Source organism: Carassius auratus, unplaced genomic scaffold (assembly GCF_003368295.1).
Source record: "Carassius auratus strain Wakin unplaced genomic scaffold, ASM336829v1 scaf_tig00216413, whole genome shotgun sequence".
In the NCBI taxonomy this organism is placed as follows: Eukaryota; Metazoa; Chordata; class Actinopteri; order Cypriniformes; family Cyprinidae; genus Carassius; species Carassius auratus.
The window spans coordinates 31,820-37,930 of record NW_020528558.1 but is presented as its reverse complement, the minus strand read 5'-3'; the positions used below and the strand labels follow the sequence as shown (position 1 = coordinate 37,930).

General features: G+C 36.1%; 1 pseudogene; it reads left to right on the top strand.

The window, feature by feature from the left end:
• Positions 1–220: 220 nt before the first annotated feature.
• Positions 221–5,632, top strand: LOC113098076 (syntaxin-2-like; annotated as a pseudogene).
• Positions 5,633–6,111: the final 479 nt, after the last annotated feature.

The following is a 6,111-nucleotide window of genomic DNA, read 5'->3' as shown; positions in this document are numbered from 1 at the left end:
ATATGAAAATTTGTCCAAATTACTCAATTGATTTTAGCTTTCAACCACTTTCTTTTATTACATAATGGATGACAATGGCTTTGCGTCATTCTCCTGATGTTGTCTATGACTGAGTGCACATTCAAACTCTGCGTCATTCATTTATATCCACACACACATACACACACACAAGTTTCATAACTCTGCCCAGAAGCACATAGCCTTATAACAGTACAAGACCATGGCATTCCTCTGCCAGAAATATCACATCGCATTACTCTATACCAGTACACCCAGGAACCAGGAAAACTGCTTTAGGGAAAACATTTTTCACATACATTGCACACGCACCCACCATTTTACTTGGAAACATTTGTAATACCTAGTGTTCATGGTGATTGTGAATGATGGTGTCTACCTAATACCTAGTGTTCATGGTGATTGTGAATGATGGTGTCTACCCATCGCCTATATGTGTAGAAAATCATTCAAATTAATAAGAAAATTAGACCACAAAAAAGTTCCCATTGGGAGTCAAGCTTGGGCATGCAAGGGATTGTAGTTTTACTACTGTATTTCTTTGTGATATATGTTAATTGTATCCTCAAGTTGATAGTAAAATTGGATTATCTGTTTGAGGATTGTGCTAATGGATGTGTGATAGTCAGCACGACCTTCTGTAGTTGCTTTTCTACTGTATACCTGCCTGCATTTTATATTTTCACATATACCGGTAACTAACCACAGTATTTCTCCAACATGACACATTGTGCTTTACAGGGGCACAATTGTTCTGGAATATCAGAATATCTCTGAAAAAGAAAAAAATGATGGCTGATTTTTAGTTTAGCATGTCTAAGTTGCATAATCAGGCCCCGAAACATCAGGAAGAAGTCTTTATGTAATTTAATGTCATTTAAGCAGTTTTTGGAAACTGTTAAGAACATTGAGAAGAACGTTTATTTGAAATTCTTTTGTAACATGAATGTCTTTTGTGTCACATTTTATAAATGTAATGCATTCGGAATAAAATGATTAATTTCTCTTATTTTAATATATGCCTTTGCTTTCAGAAACAAAAGAAGAGTTGGAACAGCTCACAGTGGAAATCAAGAAGGATGCCAACTTTGTCCGGTCCAGCCTCAAAGTGAGTTCTGCTTCGGCCTGTCAAGGATAGTGGAGATTGAGTTCTCATCTATTTTCTTCTTAGCAATGCAACAGTATCTACCTCCAGATGAACAGATGAATCAAGCCTCAGTGGATGCACGCATTCAGAAAACACAGGTATAAAATCATTGTCTCTTCTTATTCATCCAACCATCCAGTATGGTAATTTTTAATCCCAAATTGATCTAATGTCCTATTGTCTGTCTCTTTGTCTCTTTTTTTAGTACACTAACTTGTCATGTAAGTTTGTAGAGGTCATGACGCGATATAATGAAACCCAAGTGTCATTCAGAGAGAAAAGCAAAAGCAGGATTCAGAGACAGTTGTTGATCAGTAAGTCACACACGAGTAACTTCATGCATGCACAAGCACTCACGTACATACTATTCCCTTTAAACTAGCCCACTAAAGTAGACCATTTACAGCTGACAAAATCTCCACCCAAACATAAAAGCAGCTGTCAGTTAATGGAAGATTTGACATATGACCTCGCGGTTCAAATGGACTCTTTGTCAGAAAGTGATAAGACTTTCAGTTTTATGGAAGTCGCCATCTTTGGCACGCAAGAGCTTGAAGAACCACCTGTTTGTTTTAAATCAGCACTGTGGGAATGTTTCCCGCATTAAAACATAACATAAATTTTAACTCAGGTGTCTAAAGTCAGACCATTCTGTTTCTGCTTTATCTGACAAACACACACACACACACACAAACACACACATATATATACACAGGTGCTGGTCATATAATTAGAATAGCATCAAAAAGTTAAAGCTGCGGTAGGGAACTTTTGACGCTCTAGCAGTTAATAAACAGAACTGCTTGCGTCTTGCGGAAGAACATCGTAGCCGGAACTACTTCTCTCTGTTTATGTCTATGAAGAATCACAAAGGTACTGGGTTACTCCGCCGCGGTATCCCCGAAGCAATCTAAAATAGTCAGAATATAAACACTTATTATAGGTGCACCCTTAGTGATTCAGGACAAGCTAAAAACACGGTTTGGAAAATGGATTCATGGTGTACTCACCTTATTATGTTCATTTTTCTACATTTTGAACACAAACAAAGTTACGGACCGCAGCTCTTATTGGTTGTTTTTTACCGGGAGTGCATGACTTTCTGCAAATGGCAATAGGAGCACTGGGAGGAGCCAGAGGAGCTTGATTTTTTTCACAGATTATCTGTCTCATATTCTACTGTCAGGACATAATGACAGGTTTAACAAATATGTAAATAATATATTTTTTACAAAAGTTCCCTACAGCACCTTTAATTAATTTCACTAATTCTAATCAGAAAGTGAAACCTGTATATTAAATTAATTCATTACACACAGACTGATATATTTTAAATGTTTATTTATTTTAATTTTGATGTTTGTAACTGACAACTAAGGAAAAGTCCCAAGTTCAGTATTTCAGAAAATTAGAATATTGTGAAAAGGTTCAATATTGAAGACATCTGGTACCACACTCTAATCAGCTGATTAACTCAAAACACCTGCACAGCCTTTAAATAGTCTCTCAGTCTAGTTCTGTAGGCTACACAATCATGGGGAAGACTGCTGACTTGACAGTTGTCCAACAGACGACCACTGACACCTTGCACATGGTGTCAATTTTTTTCACACTTTTTTGTTATGTTTATAATTCCATATATAATTCCACATGTGTTAATTCATAGTTTTGATGCCTTCAGTGTGAATCTACAATTTTCACAGTCATGAAAATAAAGAAAACTCTTTATTTGAAGTTGTGTCCAAACTTTTGGTCTGTACTATATATAAATATATATATATATATATATATATATATATATATATATATATATATATATATATATATATATATATATATATATATATATATATATACCGTTACACCCCTACTTGCCCATCATTCAACGCTTACTTAAAGTTAACTGTCAAAAACACTTATTTAGAATTGAACTGTTTATAAATTACTAACACTGCTAAATGTAAGCTCATAATAAATATACCATTTCCATTGTGGATTTGTGTTAAATAAAGACAAAAAAAAAATTGGCTAATAATTTTTGTCTTTTCACCAGACACGGTGAATTTAAAATTTATTTTGAGTAATTTGTGGTCTAACATGTAGTGCAGACCTCTGAACAGACTGTGTGTCTGTGAATTAGTCCCAGTGTGAGTGAATTAATGAGGTACTTTCTGTGCTTTACAACACATGAAACGGAACGGTGTGTCACCGGAGACTCTCAAGGCAGGTGCTACCTGGGCAACAGGGCTCCAGAGACCCTGCTATACCTCTGCACAGTGGGCCAGGAGCACAATGACATGTGATGACATGATTTGCATAAAGACCCAGTTACCCCTCAACTTGGCATTTGAAACTAATTTCCATGAAAGGTTGTTTTTTTTTTTTTTTTGGTCAAATTATATAAGTTTGTGTGTATTTTTCCAGTGGCCTTTATACTGATCATTTCAGCCATTGTAATGTTCCCTCTCATTTTCCCAGCTGAATCAATGTAGTCCTCAAAGAGTACTTACTGTAGATTGAGCACACACACATACACACAATCACACAGTACACACACAGACTGCTCCATGACACAAAGCCAAACAATTATCCAAATGGACTAGCAGCCCGCTATTAGCAATTGCTGGTCATCATTTCATGTTTACCCTTGACAAATTCACACACAGACTGTCATTTATCAAACAAATAATAGCCTAAACAGGATCTGCGGGTGTGTGAGAAGAGTGTTGTTTTATTGATCTGTTAAGCTCTGAATCTTGTAGCTGGAAGAATTACAACTAATGAGGAATTGGAAGAGATGCTGGAGACCGGAAACCCTTCCATTTTCACCTCCGATGTGAGTTTGCTTCTGAAAAATGACTCTTTCCAGTCTTACTGTAGGCCGAAGGAGGGAATATTAAAATACTGCAGTTCTCATCCAGAGACAGTTTTCTTTGGCTTATCATTTTTACTGTTTATGTGGCATGATGGGAGAACAACACTTTTTTTCTTTTTTAGCAATTAGCACCCTCTGCTGGCTGTTACTTTGCATTTTCTGTTTAAAGCAGGGGTCTCCAAACTCGGTGTTGGATGGCTGGTGTCCTGCAGGGTTTAGCTCTTACCCTAATCAAGCACACCTGAACCAGCTAATCAAGGTCTTACTAGGCATACTGGAAACTTCCAGGCAGGCTTGTTGATGCAAGTTGGAGCTAAACTCTGCAGGACACCGGTCATCCAGAACCGAGTGTGGTGACCCCTGGTTTAAAAGGAGGGTTCAGCCGAAAATAATAATTCTGTTATCATTTATCCCCATAATTCTGTTATCCTCTCATATTTCTAACATGGAGTATACAGTGAAAATTTTAAACAACATATTGGACTTTTTTTTTTTTTTTGGCAATTTCACTTCAAAGTTTGTGGCCGGTAAGATTTTTTGAGTGATTTTGACTGAAGGTTCTTCTGCTCATCAAGGCTGCATATATTTAATCATCTTTTTCCTGAATAAAATAATTTATTGATCCCAAACTTTTGAATGGTAGGTTACAATAAAAGGGGACTTTAAAACTACATGTGACATGATAAAAGGTATCTTTTCCAAGTTTTTGTCCTAACTTCATGTGAAGTTTCTATCTTAGAAATGGTTTCTGTTTCTGCAACGTCTGGAATAACAGCATACAAACTATGGTAATGATAACCTCAAGTACTGAGTATGTGCTTTATTCAGTGTTAAAAGTGTTTCGTGTGTGTTTGGATATCATATTGCATGACAGTCATCAACAGTTTACCTCAGGTCTTGAAAATAAATGATAGCAAACATACGTAAAAACTGAGAACTTGATGCGAACCAACAAGTGTTTTCCATGACAAAGAGTCAGTCACTCAGTAGTTTTAATGATGTTAAAAAGGTCTAATATTTCTGAATTAGATTATAACCATAACAATGGCTGTGATATTTTAGGTGATTCTGTCACGTCGCGTCTGGTGTGGACACTGTGTTAAGTGCTTCAGGTTTTTAAAAACATGGGAATGAGTATGAAAAAATGGTCTCGTTTTTGGTGAGCTGTTCCTTTGTTTTATGCTGTGTTGTCACTGTTTTGAATTTCTAGAGGCTGTTAAAAGATCTCCTCTCTCTGATTGCAGATCATCTCTGACTCTCAGATAACTCGTCAGGCCCTTAATGAGATCTAATCTAGACATAAAGACATCTTGCGGCTAGAGTCTGGTATTAAAGAGCTTCATGACAGTTTGTGGACATAGCCATGGTTGTTGAGACCCAGGTGTAGTATACAGTAATCTTTATTGATGTTTGTTCTCTTACTAGTTAACCTATACAACATTTATGCATTAACTCACTCATTTATGTTGTACAGGGTGAGATGATTGACAATATTGCAAAGAATGTTACCAATGGAGTGGAGTATGTCCAGATATATTTTAATAACAAAATAAATTATAATCTTTGTATTCAAGAGTCACAAGTTCATTTAATCTTTTATACAATGGTTTGACAGTATGACAGATGGCTCCACACAATATGATGTCAGATCTGTGAGCAATGTTACAAAGCATGTTTTAATCACTTTGCTGTTCTTCTTTGTCTCTTACATATGACTGTATCTGGCAGAAATGTAACCATATAGTCAAATATTCACAAAGTGTGCTGTCAAATAAATGTGAGTGAGTTGTCTCTTTCTGTTATTGGTGAATATTTATCACATAAAATAGCGAGCAAAAGTTTGGGGTCGTAAGATTTTTCTTTTTTTTTTTTTGAGAGAGAGAGAGAGAGAGAGAGAAATTAAAAGTGACAGTAAAAACGGTTTGATAATAGATGACAACTCCATTCCATCTGCATTCATTTATTGACATGGTCTTTGCACTATATAAAATGCAGAATGTCCAAAAATACCACTGTCCAGTAAGCACGTCCTGATTTTGCCAAGTTCGATGTGTTCCTAGGTCAACATATT